Source organism: Somniosus microcephalus, chromosome 3 (assembly GCF_052327205.1).
Source record: "Somniosus microcephalus isolate GS21.2 chromosome 3, FLI_Smic_1.0, whole genome shotgun sequence".
NCBI classification, from domain to species: domain Eukaryota; kingdom Metazoa; phylum Chordata; class Chondrichthyes; order Squaliformes; family Somniosidae; genus Somniosus; species Somniosus microcephalus.
In genome coordinates this window covers 352,810,496-352,827,691 of record NC_140989.1, presented here as the reverse complement: position 1 = coordinate 352,827,691, position 17,196 = coordinate 352,810,496, and positions in this window count along the sequence as shown.

Here is a 17,196-nt window from a genome sequence, read left to right as displayed (position 1 = left end):
GGCCTCTAAAAAATATCTCACGATAAATACACACAAAGGTCTGTACCAGTACAATCGACTGGTTTTCGGAGTAGCATCCGCTCCAGCTATCTGGCAAAGAGCTATGGAGCAAGTCCTCCAAGGGATTCCGGGGACTCAATGCTACCTAGACGACATCCTTACAGGAGAAAACGACAACGAGCACCTTGCCAATTTGGAGCAGGTGCTCACTAGGCTGAGAGAACGGGGCCTACGAGCAAATCGCCCAAGTGTGAATTTTTCCAAAATCAAATATCATATTGTGGCCACATAATTAATAAGGAAGGGTTGCATAAGTCACCTGAAAAAATTGAAGCGGTCATAAAAGCCCCAGCACCTGAAAATGTTTCACAATTAAGGTCGTTCCTGGGATTAATAAATTACTATCATAAATTTTTACCGAACTTATCAACTCTTCTACACCCTCTTAATGAGCTGCTATAAACAGGAGTAATTTGGAAATGGAGCGAAGACTGTAAACGTGCCTTCCATAAATGCAAAGACTTAATCACGTCCAAAGAAGTTTTGGCTCATTACAACCCATCACTGCCAATCAGACTGGTGTGCGATGCATCCCCTTATGGCATAGGAGCAGTATTATCGCATAAATTCCCTGATGGCTCGGAACGGCTGATAGCTTTTGCGTCACGCTCATTGAACTCAGCTGAGCGTAACTATGCCCAAATCGACAGGGAAGCACTCAGCCTGGTATGGGGAGAGAAGAAATTCAACCATTACCTACACGGACAAAAATTTACCTTGTTGACTGACCATCAACCCCTCATCTCCATATTCAACCCTAAAAAGGGTGTTCCCATTATGACAGCGCAAAGGCTACAGAGGTGGTCCCTTTTTCTAGGGGCACACCAATATAACATAGAATACAAAGGATCTAAACAGCATTGGGAATGCTGACGGTTTATCGCGCCTACCGTTGCCAACGGTAGAAGAGGCACCTACAGTAGACCCAGTGGAGATGTTCCACTCAACCATAGTGGAATGTCTACCAGTAACAAATTCTGCCATTGGAAAGGAAACGAGAAATGACCCGACTCTCTCACGAGTCTACGACTTATCGGTGAAGGGATGGCCAGCACATGGTGAACCATTGTTGCCAGCATTCTCGCAAAGAAGAGAACAGCTGTCAGTGTGCCAAGGAACCTTGATGTGTGGATCCAGAGTGGTGATTCCACCCAAACTCCAGGATAAAGTGCTAAAGGAGCTTCACGAGGGGCATCTGGGTGGAGTGAAAATGAAGAACCTAGCCAGAGCGTTTGTATGGTGGCCAGGTATCGATGGAGACATCGAAGAAATGACCAAGAGCTGCCTACGATGCCAGAAGGTCCAAAATGCTCCACCCCAAGCCCCTCTACATCCATGGGAGTGGCCCTCATCTCCCTGCCAAAGGGTACACATCGACTTTGCTGGTCCATTAATGGACTCAATGCTCTTAATCGCGGTTGATGCACACTCCAAGTGGCCGGAGGTAATCAAGATGTCCTCCACCACCACGGAAAAAACCATCACAGTATTAAGGACCATATTTGCCAGGAATGGGCTACCGGAACAGATCTGTTCTGATAATGGACCGCAATTTGTGTCCGAAGAATTCAGGAAGTTCGTAAAAACAATGGGGTTAAGCACTACACGTCCACCCCATACCATCCTGCCACCAATGGATTGGCTGAAAGGTTTGTCCAAACCTTCAAGAAGGCCATAAAGGCCATGGGTAATGAAGACATAAAACTTCAGCACAAGGTGGATAACTTCTTGTTCGCATACAGGAATGCAACACATATGGTTACAAACCAAACTCCCGCCATCATGTTCTTCAATAGAAGCCTAAGATGCCGGCTGGATTTGATCAAGCCCAACATCAGAAGGGACGTGGAGAACCGGCAATTTCAAGGCATGAATGAAAGGCCAACTAGAACCTTCCAGATAGGTCAACAAGTTTTGGCCCGGGACTACCGTACCGAGAAATGGCAGCCTGGAACTATCTGCACATGACTAGGACCGCTGATGTATACCGTGGACATCGGAGAAAGCATAATAAGACACCATGCTGACCAAATCATAGAGTCATCCGAAAAGGGACAACCTACACCACAACTCTATACGCCTAACGATGAAGTAGAGATACCTATATCTACCTCCGATCCGGTGATACTGGAACCCGATGAACCCGACACTGGCATTCAAGCCGAATCAGCCTTGCCAAAAGAACCTACTACACCACCAGAAACTACTACGCCACCGAGGCGTTATCCGGACCGAGTCAGGAAGCCTCCAGAGAGACTGACTTTTAATTAATTAACTGCAGCAATGTATAGATTATTTTTCTTGTAACATGTAATTAATAATTACTTAAAATATTATGGCCTATAAATTCGGTGACGCCCCGCCAGCACGTTTGCGCCGGAAATTTAGCGCCCGCCGCCGAGCCAGTTGTGCCCGCCCCAAATTCACTTTCAGCGCCCCAAAGCGGAAGCGGGCGCTGGTACAGGGTGTGCCCGCCCCGCTTGGGGCGCTGAAAGTGAATTTCAGCGCTGCCGGTCCCACTGCGCCACCCGATGCGGCGCGGCAGGCTGCTGTACTGCAGGCCTCCCCCTTCTCTTAAGGGGGAGGTGCCTGCAACGGCCGGAGTCCCATTGAAAGTGCCGGCAAAAGAGCCCGGCACAAAGGCGAAGTGCCGGGCTCCACGGAAACCAGCCGGCAATGCCGCGGGGGGGGTGTGGAGGAGGCCGGGGAAGGAGGTGCGGGCAGGCGGCCGCCGAAAAAGCGGCCGGCCGCACCTCCGCTTTAAATAGCGCCTCTAAAGCTGCAGCACGGCCAGGTTTTCAAAACGTTGTTAGCGGCCACCAGGGAAGAGGCGGCCGCTACTGAAGATGGGGATCGGCGTGGTTTCGGGCGGTACCGGGGCGCTGCGCACACCGATGACGTCATCGGTGCCGGTGCAGCGCTACCGGCTTACGCCAATTTAAAGGCCCACCTAATTTGAGCGGCGACGCAACTTCCAGCGCAACCCACTCTTGCGCCCCTAAATGGGCGCAAACCCAAGGGAATTTCTAGGCCTATGTACTGGTTAGCTAAAAGGGGAGGAATTGTAGTGTATGTGCCTTTAAGAGCCCCATGTGTACTGTAATGCCGGTAATGGCCACTCGGGCTATATAAGCCTGAGTATTGTGTTGTATCCGTTAGTTCCCCTCCAGACTTTGTTTAGTAAACACCTATGAAACCAACTCCTGTCTTCAGTGTCTCTATCAACACACAGACACAACAGTTACTATCTGTGCATTTCACTGTGATGCCATTGGAAGCAAAATATATCCATGTACTGACACAAACACAGATAACAGTGGAAAGATGTAAGAATGTAGGTGGTTGCTTTTTAAAAAGGTGTCTTATAACATTTGCAATGGGAATGCCACAGCTGAACAGGAAAGCTAACTGCAGCAGTACATGAGTCTTATTGAACTGACCTTGCCAATAATGTGCCATTTTCAGAGAGTACCAGGGCAACAGCAATGTAATGAAGCCCCTGACAACCTTTGAAAAACATTTCCTGGTCCACATTCTCATGGAGTCAGTGGAAGGGAGATACACACCAAATGCACAGCTACCGTTTCCTGATTTGCAGAGCGAGTAAGATGAACAGGTCAACGCTCTCACACGGAGAACAACACTTTTCCACATCATTACTTTCAGACAATGGAGAAGTGTGCTAAGGCAGCCATACCTTCTGCTCTCTTTGCAGATGATGGAGCAGGAATCGGTGGTCTCCGGCAGGTGAGAACCGGAGCAGTACAGCATGCCAGAGCTTCCAGAGTCACCACGTGCTCAGTATCCCATCACAACTCCAGCAGGAGATCAGGGAAAACCACCACCCCCGCAACACCAGCAAAATGGCATCAATGGCTAAAAGCAACCATTTACGCTATTTTTCTTGATAGTTTCCATTGGTCTCCAATCAGAGTTACAGTGGGAGTCCAGGAAGACCCCCATAGATTTCAGAGCCTATAAAACTTTTTTAAAAATTAAACAAGTTCCAACTTTCCTTCTTTGCTAATTCGCGCTGCAATAATCTTTAATGATCTAAAAGGTTCTGCTTATATGATGTTTAAAACCCATTAAAGACTAATAAAGGCCCAAAGCTGCTCGATAACTAACCTCTTGGAAATGGTTCTACCTCTCCTTTAAAAAATTCTGCAGGGCCTATCAGCCATTACCAAATCTGCACAATTGGCAACTTGCAACTGCAGCTGCCATGAATGGGATCTGAACCCCCCAAAGAAAGACGTCAGTAGGCAAGGTTTAAACGCTCCTCAACAGAGGCCAGATTATGTTCTTTCAACAAGTTTCACCTCAATCAGTCTGACCTATTTCGAAATTAAAATGTCACCTCCAGGACCCAGCCAGCCAGACTCCAAAAAAATCCAATGCAAGGTGAATCCAAGGGACTGATAAATCCACACAAAACCTTGGTGCCATGTTTGCTTCTAGATTAAAAGACAGCTCAGAAAGCCTGAAAGGGACCTGGGAACAAACCTCGGCTGCCACATAACAGGGAAGGAGTGGATGTAAAGGAAAAGCCATAATTCCAAGAGATACACCATCCTATGAACGGAATTTTGACTTTATTAAAACATGAAAACTGGGTTTAAAAATCTAAAAGCCTCAACGAAACAGGCTGCAAGCAGAACACAGGCTTTTGAGATAAGGTCAGTTGATAACACAAACTGTAAACACCATACAAGCTTTTGAAATGGGAATGGGTTATTGACAATAAAACAATGGCCCTATTGAAGCAAACCATTGGAGTTTCCAGAAAGTCTGCAGTTTGGGAGAAACACAATGCCATTGTCCAGTTTGAAGTGTTTTCGATTTACATGTTGTAAAATATACAAACAGAAGACTTTGAAAATATGACTTCAATAGATGACACCAAGCAATCACATTGTGTTTGTGTTGAACTTGGAACACATAGGAATCACAACATCTGCTTCCAAACAGCTAGGTGATTTTAGAATTGAATGGAAGTCCTTCGATAAAAATGGCATCAAATAGATACATAAGTTATAACCGTTTTTTATGATACGTTTTGAAACACCTATACAGCAGACAGGATTCTGAGAGTTGGCAGCTGAAATGACAGTAAGTATAGAAAAGAATTCAATAGAGAATGACTAGAGATAATTAGCTTACATCAGCAGAAAACTTCAAAGGATAAACCACTAAAAAAAGGTATAAAAATAGAGCTTTTCAGATAGACAGTCAGAAGCTGCTGAAAGGGGCAAAGCGATTCCCTCACTCTTCAGAGGCATCTTGGTAAGTTTTTAACTCTTTGAGTCTCGGGGATCAAAAAGGTACTTTTAATTTGATTTTGGTGGATATTCTGGATTAGAAATAAGTAAGAAATGTAAAAATGTAACGAAGTTAAGATTTGAGAATAAGTATCTCTGAGGATAAGAAATGTAAGCTATTTGTTTTTGAATTGTTAATGTTGCGACTGAATTCACCAGCTGTTAACTACATGTCGATTGTTTCTGGGGGGATTGACAGTGGATAGACAATGGCAAGCATTCAAAGATAGAATGGAAGAATTCCAGAACATGTTTATACCGGTTTGGCATAAAAATAAACCTAAAAAGGTGACTCAACCGTGGATAACGAGGGAAATTAGGGACAGCATAAAATCAAAAAAAAGGGCATATCAACTGGCAAAAAAAAGCACCAGACCGGAAGATTGGGGGCAGTACAGGATACAGCAGAAGAGGACAAAGGGATTAATCAGGAAGGGGAAAATAGAATACGAAAGTAAACTTGCAGCAAAAATAAAGACAGACTGCAAAAGCTTTTATCGGTATATCAGGAGGAAAAGACTGGGAAAATCCCAAGTCGGTCCCCTGCAGTCCGATTCGGGAGAATATATAATGGAGAATAAGGAAATGGCAGACCAATTAAACTCATACTTTGGTTCTGTATTCACAAAGGAGGACACAAATAACCTCCCAGGAATATCGGCAAACATAGGGACTAATGAGAGGGAGGAGCTGACAGAAATTAGTATCTCTAGGGATATGGTGTTGGGTAAGTTGAGGGGACTGAAGGCCGACAAATCCCCGGGGCCTGATAAACTACATCCTAGGGTACTTAAGGAGGTGGCCCTGGAGATAGCAGATGCTCTAAGGATCATCTTCCGGAACTCCATTGACTCGGGAACAGTACCCGTGGATTGGAGGGTAGCTAATGTTACCCCAATATTTAAAAAGGGGGGTAGAGAGAAAGCAGGGAATTATAGACCAGTAAGCCTTACATCGGTTGTGGGCAAAATGCTAGAGTCCATTATTAAGGATAAAATAGCGGAGCACTTGACAAATGGGGAAAGGATCGGACAGAGTCAACATGGATTTACAAAGGGTAAATCGTGTTTGACTAATCTGCTGGAATTTTTTGAGGAAGTAACTGGTAAAATAGATGGGGGAGAGCCAGTGGATGTGGTGTACCTTGACTTCCAGAAAGCCTTCGATAAGGTTCCACACAAAAGATTGTCATGCAAAATTAAGGCTCATGGGATTGGGGGCAAAGTATTAACGTGGATAGAGAACTGGCTGGCGGATAGAAAACAGAGAGTTGGAATAAATGGCTCGTTTTCAGAGTGGCAGGCAGTGACCAGCGGGGTGCCGCAAGGATCTGTCCTGGGACCCCAGCTGTTCACAATATATATAAATGATCTGGATCAGGGAATTGGATGCAATATTTCCAAATTCGCTGACGACACTAAACTAGGAGGAGGGGTGGGCTCTGATGAGGATGTCAGGAGGCTACAGTGCGATTTGGACAGGTTGGGGGAATGGGCGGATACGTGGCAGATGCACTATAATGTGGATAAATGCGAGGTTATCCACTTTGGGGGTAAAAACAGGAGGGTAGATTATTATCTAAATGGCAATAGATTGGGAGATGGGGAAGTGCAGAGGGACCTGGGTGTTCTTGTGCACCAGTCACTGAAGGAGAGCATGCAGGTGCAACAGGCGATTAAGAAGGCAAATGGTATGTTGGCCTTCATATCAAGGGGGTTCGAGTATAGGAATAGGGATACCTTACTACAGCTGTACAAGGTGCTGGTGAGACCGCATCTGGAGTATTGTGTACAGTTTTGGTCGCCCCATCTGCGGAAGGATGTTCTTGCCATGGAAAGAGTGCAACGGCGATTCACCAGGCTGATACCTGGAATGGCGGGAATGACCTACGAAGAGAGATTAAATAGTCTGGGCTTGTACTCACTGGAGTTTAGAAGATTGAGAGGGGATCTCATCGAAACATATAAAATTATGGCAGGCCTGGACAGGCTGAATTCAGAGAGAATGTTTCCAATGGCCAGGGAGCACAGAACCAGGGTCCACAGTCTAAAAATAGCGGGCAAATCATTTAAAACAGAGATGAGGAAGAATTTCTTCACTCAAAGAGTGGTGAGCCTGTGTAATTCCCTGCCACAGAGGGCTGTGAAGGCTAATTCAATAAATATTTTCAAGAGAGAATTGGATATATTTCTGAAGGCTAAGGGGATTAAGGGTTACGGAGAAAAGGCGGGGACGGGGTACTGAACTGGTAAGATCAGCTATGATCTCAGACGAGGATCAGCCATGATCTCATTGAATGGCGGAGCAGGCTCGAAGGGCCGAATGGCCTACTCCTGTTCCTATCTCTATGATTGTTTAATAAATCTATATTTTTTTAGAATTGTCTCACAGAGTACTTCTGTATCAAACTCACGAACTCAATCTCTGTACACTCTTTGGTGAAGAGTTGCAGATTCTGGGGGAGTATTCCGGATCCTCATAATATCCGGAAGGTTACAGGCTAGTTAAACTTATTGAAAGTGCTATCCGGAGGACGGTAATATCTTCAAGTCGTTCCTTTCCTTTAGAGAGAAATAGCCTGGACCTTTAGACCCAATTAAGCGTCTTATAGGATTCGGCTATCTCTAACTTTAGTTGAAGGTGAACGTCTGGGGAATACGCCTGACCCGGGGAGCCTGAAAATGGCTAGGACTAGTAATTATCCCTTCATGGAGAGGAACAGGGAAGCAGATTTTCACAACTACCATGTGTAGAACAATGTGCAAGGGCCAAGGTAAAACGTACAGTGTACGTTACCTCACAGTTAAAAAAAAAAAAAAATTTTTATTCATTGATGAGATGTGGGCGTCGCTGGCTAGGCCTGCATTTAGTGCCCATCCCTAATTGCCCTTGAGAAGATGGTGGTGAGCCGCCTTCTTGAACCGCTGCAGTCCATATGGTGTAGGGACACCCACAATGCTGTTAGGAAGGGAGTTCCAGGATTTTGGCCCAGTGACAGTGAAGGAACGGCGATACAGGTCCAAGTCAGGATGGTGTGTGGCTTGCAGGGGAACTTGTAGGTGGTGATGTTCCCATGCATCTGCTGCCCTTGTCCTTCTAAGTGGTAGAGGTCGCGGGTTTGGAAGGTGCTGTTGAAGGAGCTTTGGCGAGTTGCTGCAGTGCATCTTGTAGATGGTACACACTGCAGCCACAGTGCACCGGTGGTGGAGGGAGTGAATGTTGAAGGTGGTGGATGGAGTGCCAATCAAGCAGGCTGTTTTATCCTGAATGGTGTTGAGCTTCTTGAGTGTTGTTGGAGCTGCACTCATCCAGGCAAGTGGAGAGTATTCCATCACACTCCTGACTTGTGCCTTGTAGATGGTGGAAAGGCTTTGGGGAGTCAGGAGGTGAGACACTCGCCGCAGAATTCCCAGCCTCTGGCCTGCTCTTGTAGCTATAGTATTTATATGGCTGGTCCAGTTCAGTTTCTGATCAATGGTAACCCCCAGGATGTTGATAGTGGGGGATTCAGCGATGGTAATGCCATTGAATGTCAAGGGGAGATGGTTAGAGTCTCGCTTGTTGGAGATGGTCATTGCCTGGCACTTGTGTGGTGCGAATGTTACTTGCCACTTGCCAGCCCAAGTCTGAATGTTGTCCAGGTCTTGCTGCATATGGACACGGACTGCGTCAGTATCTGATGAGTCTCGAATGGTGCTGAACAGTGTGCAATCATCAGCGAACATCCCCACTTCTGACCTTATGATGGAGGGAAGGTCATTGATGAAACAGCTGAAGATGGTTGGGCCTAGGACACTGCCCTGAGGAACTCCTGCAGTGATGTCATGTGATTGAGATGAATGACCTCCAACAACCACAGCCAACTTCCTTTGTGCTAGGTATGATTCCAACCAATGGAGAGTTTTCCCCTTGATTCCCATTGACTTCAGTTTTGCTAGGGCTCCTTGATGCCACACTCGATCAAATGCTGCCTTGATGTCAAGGGCAGTCACTCTCACCTCACCTCTTGAGTTCAGCTCTTTTGTCCATGTTTGGACCAAGGCTGTAATGAGGTCAGGAGCTGAGTGGCCCTGGCGGAACCCAAACTGGGCGTCAGTTAGCAGGTTATTACTGAGTAAGTGCCGCTTGATAGCACTGTCGATGACACCTTCCATCACTTTGCTGATGATTGACAGTAGACTGATGGGACGGTAATTGGCCAGGTCGGATTTGTCCTGCTTTTTGTAGACAGGACATACTTGGGCAATTTTCCACATTGCCGGTTAGATGCCAGTGTTGTAGCTGTACTGGAACAGCTTGGCCACAAGATCCAGCCTTCAGTGGGGGATGAATCCTGGATGGTCTGTAGCCTCAGGGGGTACACTGCTAAACGTCTTCTGGATCTGGCCCCTTATTCTGGGCAGCAATCTGGAAGGCCACAGAGAGGATGACCGGCATTACGGAATTGAGCCTGTGTCTGCCGGCTTTATGTGCCAGTGAGAGAACCCTCCTGCAACACGCAGGCCAGTGCATCTGTCACAGCCAGCTGCAGGGTAACGTATCCGCCTACGGTGATGGGGTGCAACCCTCTCCAGACTGAACATTTGGGCGAAACATCTGTTGGACATATGCCACTTGTAAAGGATGCACAGACTCTGCCTGGAACCCATTCTTGGGAGCCAGCACAACACAGGCATCGCCCATAGGGACCCGGATCACACCCACTCCGCTCCCCCCCACACCCCCCCCCCCCCCGCCACTCCTCCCCAAGAGAAAGCCGGCATGGAGCTGCCAACTACCAACTTTCACCATGCAAATCCCACAAGGCCCGTTACCATGCAAATCCCACAAGGCCCGTTACCATTCCTGACCCAGCTACACCTCAAAGACCGATATCAAAGTCTTCACACAGGGCAGTGTTCCTCTGTGAGCACTATGTCACAAAACTGTGTGTTCACCTCACAAAATATATGCATGTACTTCATTTCTGAAGGAAAAATATTTTTTTTAAACAAATTTCAATATGAGTATAGTAAATCAATCATTTTGAGCGCTGGCTCACAAATGGATATTAATTTTAAATCCCTGCATTAATGAGAATGTTATTGCAATGAATTCAGCTTAGTTGCTGTGGATTAGTGTCATCTTTGTGTAGTATCAATTATAGTTTAAGTGCCATGCCACATTCCTGCTTGTTGTTTCCTGTGCAGCTGTATTTTAAAAGCTTTTCGCCTCATCAACACCACAAAAAAAACATGAACTTATTATAGCCACCTGATCAAGTTAATAAGCAGCTCAAACCTGGATCTAGACTCGCACTATGGCACAAGTTACCTCAGCACAGATCAATTTAAGTGCTCACCCACTGTGTGCCGACAGCATTGCAGACACACGCACAGTTGACAGCGCGGAGGCAGGGCAGAGCCAGGGTTCAATGCAACGCAAACAAGGTTGCGAAACAAGAATTAGCAACAACACATCGCACAAAGCAACGCCGCAGCATTTTTAAAAATGCCGATAAAAAATAGCCCTGCGCTCTTGATTTAAAAAGGATCCTTCAGAACGTTCAAATGTTTGCTGTATCAGCCGAGAATGAAATTTGAAACCTGCCACAAGGCATTAAGTTTGGAGGATGTGTGAAGTGATTCATGAGCATTTTGTCAAATAAGTCTTCCTAACCAGTGATTATTCAATGCAAGTGGCAAAAGAATGTTATTTGTTTTTATTTAGATCAAGTGGAAAAGTAATGTAAAAGGCCGGCTGAACACCTTAAGCCTGAATTGTTTTTCATCCAATGCAAGGGATTATTCATGCTTCCCTCTTTTTGAGTGCTAAAGTTAATACACTCGGAATGTGCTTGATGATGTTTGATGTGCCAGGTTAGCTTTTTAAGTGCTCACTGTGGTATGTAACTTCTAATTTTTCTCTTATATATTTTTGACCTTGTCATCACTTCTACTCTGTCTCAGTTTCTGTAATCTAAGATGATCCGAATAAAAGCCTTTTATTGTCTGTTTGGACCTGATCCACCTTAAAAGCAAGAATCTAATGGATTCTATGGCACTCACTTAGCCATAATTTATCTAGGGTAAATGGTCATAGAATTTTTTCTTAATATTAAAATGGCTAAAGAAACCTTTGAACTGCCATTTAACTAAATGAAAGACTGCAGCTCTATAGACTTCGTGTCAATATTACAAGAGATGTTTAACTCCTGAGTCTGTACAGATTGCCATCTCTAAGCCATTGTTTTTTCATTATAATTCTCCCTCTGCAAGGAGTCATTGGTTTTCCTTTCAGTTCCTCTTCATACGTTTCCTGCAGAGCTCCTTGTTTTAGAGATTGTCCAATAGTTCTCGTGCTAGTCAGATCACTGGATTCCCAACTGAAAGCCTTGAGCCTGAATGCCAGCAAAATTGAATTCGATTGACCCTCTTTGGGTGGGTGATACCAGTTCTCATTTGGACCACTAGGTGGTGGCACTTGGTGGCGGTGCGTATGTGCGCGCGCATGTCTCCATGTGTGGGGGAGGGGTGGGAAGACCGACCAGGCAGGCCTCCTGCCAGCTAATTATGGAGTATTATCGATACTGAACATGAAGTAGACCATAGGAAAGGGAAGATGCATAGTTGGAAGAGGCATTGACGGACAGTTCCTTTGTGCCATAATTAATGATCTGTAGAACCCCTGAGATTAGGCAATGTTCAGTCAGTACCAAGCTGCACTTTGGTCGTGAAGGTTTTGCTGCTGAGAGCAAACATGTCCATGAAAAGCATCAAAGAGTTGTTAAACTTTATGTAAACTCTAACGGTCTGAACATGTCAACGTAACTGTAACTAGTCGTAAAGGCTTTGAGTCAAAAATGAGAAATTACTACCATTGTATCACCTCAGAAATATGTGATAAATCGAGCAAGAACATATACTCTGCCTTTGTGATTCAGGAAGATTTACAAGAGCAAACACTTACTGCCAAAATCTGAATCAATATAATGTTTTTTTCAGGAAAAATGTCAGGACTTTCCGTCTTCATACCACACGCGTGGACCATTCCAGCAGTGTTTTATGACCAGTTGTTTTATGATCCTCATTAGCCTTTGAGCTGGAACTACTTTTCACCAGTGAAAAGCTCAAGGCTCTCGTTTGGTTTCCGATTGTTGAGCGCGTAACGTCAGAGGGGCAGAGGCTGCCAGCTAACCTTGTACAAAGACTCAACATCACTTATTCGACCAATCCTTGGCCTGATCCAATGTCACCTTCTGCACTGGCAGACACTAACTGAGAGCCTGGTGGTAATACAGCACATGTGGCTTTTAAAGAAATTTATTGAAGCCATACTTAAGCTCTGTATCTAATCAACATTTTTTTGTTAAATCGGCATTCATTAATACATTATAATACATATAATATTGTTGCACTGCTGCCAAAGGAGGGAAATGTATCTCCCCACACACAGTAGAACAAGATGATCTCTATGGGTTTCTTGGTCCAGTGCCACATCGGCCAGACATTCATATTTGCTATTTTCATATGTCTACTAGCTCAGAGCAACACCCAATTTTAATTCTCAATGCAGTCAGACTTTATTACTGTATACCTGCCTCGTTTTGCATGTTCCATTCATGGCGGTTTGATGAGGTAACTCCTACACAGCCACTGTTGGACCCAAGCCAGCAACTGGAGGCATTTCAACAGACAGTTCTGGGCAATTGCAAGATGCTGCGACAGAGCCTGCACATTAATAAAGCTCAGCAATGGTACAATGAGGGAGCGGGCAATGCAAAAATGCTAATTAATTCTCAGTAATGGCAAACAGCGAGAGTGAATAACATTGAGAAACTCTATTCTTGTGGGACCATTTGAGAGTGTTGCACTGGAAGGAGGGGCCACATCGCAAAGTCTGCTTGTGCCTGCTGTTAGTGTTACAAAGCACATAGACATCTGTTTTTCTGATAATATTAATTGCCCATTACTCAGAGTACTCCAAGATAATCGCAGAACATCATAATTACTAGACTCCAATATATGTGGTCCTCAACATTCACTTCTTGTAGCAACTGGTAAACTGCCAGAAGATGCTGTGTTCAGTCACAGGCAGCTGCATAACAGATACAGCCATGATATTATTCCATTATTTGGCCGATCATTGTGAAAAAACTTTCCTTTAATTCAGCCCAAGAAAAACATTGAGAACGTACAGAATGTAAAATCATTTAAATCATACAGCTACAGTAGTATGTGGTGTAACTCGAATATAATAGTTGATTGATTTAACCAATAAACCATTGTGACATGCTTCATTAACTCACAGTGCTAGCTTGGTGACCAGAAATTATGACAGATAATATTAACCCTCTTTGTTTATTCTCTGTGTATAAATTGCATGCAGTATCCAAGATCTTTACTTAACATTAGAATCATAGAATGATACAGCATAACAGGAGGCTATTCAGCCCATCACGCCAGCTCTTTGAAAGAGCTATCCAATTAGTTTCACTCCCCCTGCTCTTTTCCCATAGCCCTGTAATTTTTTCCCTTCAAGTATTTATCCAATTCCCTTTTGAAAGTTACTATTGAATCTGCTTCCACCGCCCTTTCAGACAGTGCATTCCAGGTCACAACTTTAAGAAAGGAGGGAGAGAGAAAACAGGGAACTACAGACCTGTTAGCCTCACATCAGTAGTTGGGAAAATGCTGGAATCTATTATAAAGGATGCAATAACTGGGCACTTAAAAACTAATAGTAAGATTGGGCAGAGTCAACATGGATTTATGAAAGGGAAATCCTGTTTAACAAACCTATTGGAGTTCTTTGAGGATGTAACTAGTGGAGTAGACAAAGGGGAACCGGTAGATGTGGTGTATTTGGATTTTCAGAAGGCTTTCGATAAGGTCCCACATAAGAGGTTGGTAAACAAAATTAGGGCACATGGAATTGGGGGTTATATATTAGCATGAATTGAGAATTGGTTAACAGACAGAAAACAAAGAGTAGGGATAAACGGGTCTTTTTCAGGATGGCAGGCTGTGACTAGTGGGGTACCGCAAGGATCGATGCTTGGGCCCCAGCTATTCACAATCTATATCAATGATTTGGATGAGGGGACTAAATGTAACATTTCCAAATTTGCTGATGATACAAAGCTAGGTGGCAGTGTCAGTTGTGAAGAGGATGTGAAGAGGCTTCAAGGTGATCTCGACAGGCTCAGTAAGTGGGCGAGAACATGGCAGATGGAATATAATCTGGAAAAATGTGAAGTTATCCACTTTGGTAGAAAAAACAGAAAGGCAGAGTATTTCCAAAATGGTGAAAGATTGAGGAATTCAGATGCTCAAAGGGACCTGGGTGTTCTTGTACATGAGTCACAAAGTGAATGTGCAGGTGCAGCAAGCCATTAGGAAGGCAAATGGTATGCTGGCCTTCATTACAAGAGGATTTGAGTACAGGAGTAAAGAAGTCTTACTCCAATTATATAGGGCCTTGGTGAGACCACACCTGGAGTACTGTGTACAATTTTAGTCTCCTTACCTAAGGAAGGATATACTTGCCATAGAGGGAGTGCAACGAAGGTTCACGAGATTGATTCCTGGGATGGCGGGATTGTCGTATGAGAAGAGATTGAGTAAACTAGGCCTGTATTCTCTTGAATTCAGAAGAATGAGAGGGGATCTCATTGAAACATAAGATACCCCCCAAGCAGGGTCTACAGACACAGGGTCAGCTACCTCAACATGTCTGAGCAGCAGTGCCAAAGGCAGCTCCAACTTTCGCGAGAGGTAGTGGGTGACATCTGCGCAATGCTGCAACAAGACATGCAGCCTAGAGGACCAGGTGGACAACCCTTACCAGTGGCCGTCAAAGTCACCACCGCACTCAACTTTTTTGCCTCAGCCTCATTCCAGGGATCAGCAGCAGACATCAGCGGCATTTCCCAGGTGACCGCACACAGTTGTATCACACAGGTAACCGATGCCCTCTTTGCCATCGCGCACAATCACATCCATTTCACCAAGGATCAAGCAAGTGTCATGGCGCGTCCAGTTGGATTAGCTAATCTGGCAGGCTTTCCAAGGGTGCAGGGTGTTGTTGACTGCACACATGTGGCCCTTAAGGCACCCCATCACAATCCAGGTATTTTTGTCAACCGCAAGGGCTTCCACTCCCTTAACATTCAGCTGGTGTGTGACCACAAGAAGGAAATTTTGCATGTTTGTGCCAAGTACCCTGGCAGTTGCCATGACTCCTTCATACTGCGCCAGTCTAGTGTGCCTCCGCTAATCAGTCCGCCAGACCAACTTAACGGATGGCTACTTGGAGACAAGGGCTATCCCCTGAAGACGTGGCTAATGACGCTGTTGAGGAGACCATCCAATGAAGCTGAGGAGACCTGCAATTCCAGCCACATGTCCACCAGAGCCATAATCGAGCAAACCATCGGTTTGCTGAAGATGTGCTTCAGATGCCTGGATAGATCAGGTGGAGTCCTGCAGTACTCAGCAGCCAGGGCCTCCAGAATCATCGTGGTTTGCTGTGCACTTCACAACATGGCACAGCGTCATGGCTTGCAGATTCCTGAGGACCAAGTGGCTCCTCACATATGAGGTGACTCAACCGTGGATAACGAGGGAAATTAGGGACAGCATAAAATTAAAAAAAAGGGCATATCAACTGGCAAAAAAAAGCACCAGACCGGAAGATTGGGGGCAGTACAGGATACAGCAAAAGAGGACAAAGGGATTAATCAGGAAGGGGAAAATAGAATACGAAAGTAAACTTGCAGCAAACATAAAGACAGACTGCAAAAGCTTTTATCGGTATATCAGGAGGAAAAGACTGGTAAAATCTCAAGTCGGTCCCTTGCAGTCCGATTCGGGAGAATATATAATGGAGAATAAGGAAATGGCAGACCAATTAAACTCATACTTTGGTTCTGTATTCACAAAGGAGGACACAAATAACCTCCCAGGAATATCGGCAAACATAGGGACTAATGAGAGGGAGGAGCTGACAGAAATTAGTATCTCTAGGGATATGGTGTTGGGTAAGTTGAGGGGACTGAAGGCCGACAAATCCCCGGGGCCTGATAAACTACATCCTAGGGTACTTAAGGAGGTGGCCCTGGAGATAGCAGATGCTCTAAGGATCATCTTCCGGAACTCCATTGACTCGGGAACAGTACCCGTGGATTGGAGGGTAGCTAATGTTACCCCAATATTTAAAAAGGGGGGTAGAGAGAAAGCAGGGAATTATAGACCAGTAAGCCTTACATCGGTTGTGGGCAAAATGCTAGAGTCCATTATTAAGGATAAAATAGCGGAGCACTTGACAAATGGGGAAAGGATCGGACAGAGTCAACATGGATTTACAAAGGGTAAATCGTGTTTGACTAATCTGCTGGAATTTTTTGAGGAAGTAACTGGTAAAATAGATGGGGGAGAGCCAGTGGATGTGGTGTACCTTGACTTCCAGAAAGCCTTCGATAAGGTCCCACACAAAAGATTATCATGCAAAATTAAGGCTCATGGGATTGGGGGCAAAGTATTAACGTGGATAGAGAACTGGCTGGCGGATAGAAAACAGAGAGTTGGAATAAACGGCTCGTTTTCGGAGTGGCAGGCAGTGACCAGCGGGGTGCCGCAAGGATCTGTCCTGGGACCCCAGCTGTTCACAATATATATAAATGATCTGGATCAGGGAATTGGATGCAATATTTCCAAATTCGCTGACGACACTAAACTAGGAGGAGGGGTGGGCTCTGATGAGGATGTCAGGAGGCTACAGTGCGATTTGGACAGGTTGGGGGAATGGGCGGATACGTGGCAGATGCACTATAATG